Source organism: Perca flavescens, chromosome 19 (assembly GCF_004354835.1).
Source record: "Perca flavescens isolate YP-PL-M2 chromosome 19, PFLA_1.0, whole genome shotgun sequence".
NCBI lineage: Eukaryota > Metazoa > Chordata > Actinopteri > Perciformes > Percidae > Perca > Perca flavescens.
The window spans coordinates 15,504,627-15,505,429 of NC_041349.1; positions in this window are offsets into that span (position 1 = coordinate 15,504,627).

Below are 803 nucleotides of genomic sequence, written 5' to 3' on the forward strand. Positions count from 1 at the left end.
CAGCATGCACTGGTTTCATTTAAATTATTGCTAAGATCTTATCCATTAATGCTGTTAAAACAGTTTTATCTTTGTGGTTAAATGTACAGTACATGCACAGGACAACACATAGCTTGTGAAACAGGAATACGTGACTGAACTTGAAGTGTTAAGCTCAGACAAGAAGTAAAGCTATAACATATTACATATGAATAAACATAAACAGCTCAGTGATTAAAGATAACTTGGAACATGATTTCTATTTAATAAACAGGGAGATATGACTTTTTAATGAGAAATCCCCATCCTCTTTAAGAGTCACAAATGGGTTTCATTCTCGACACCCTCTTATGCTTCTTCTGTGTCACAAGTCAGAAGATGCTCTGCTACCTAAACTACTTTATATCCTTTAATATGACTTATTATAGCTGCCACTGCAGCAGCTGCCCCTGTAAATGTCCTTAACAATGTATCTTTTGCAAAACCTGCCCATCTGATCAAAAGCTTCTTAAATGTGCTGACTCTAGCCTGCTCTCTGATCTCTTCCTCTGACATGTTTCCTGATGACCGTCTAATGTCCTCCTCCTCTTTTTGTATTACTTCCTCCACTGCTTGTAGCATCTCATTGGTGTAGCAGCTTCCTTGGTTTGCCTCAACTATCTTGTCTATTGTGTTAAGAAGCTCCTTCACCTGGAACTGGTTGCTCCTGTATTCATCCTGCTGGTTGTTCTTCCAGTATTTATTATCAATGACGTGGCAGCGGCCGCCGCACTTCTTCACCAGGTCACTCATTGGCTTATTCTCGCGGACACAATCCTCAATTC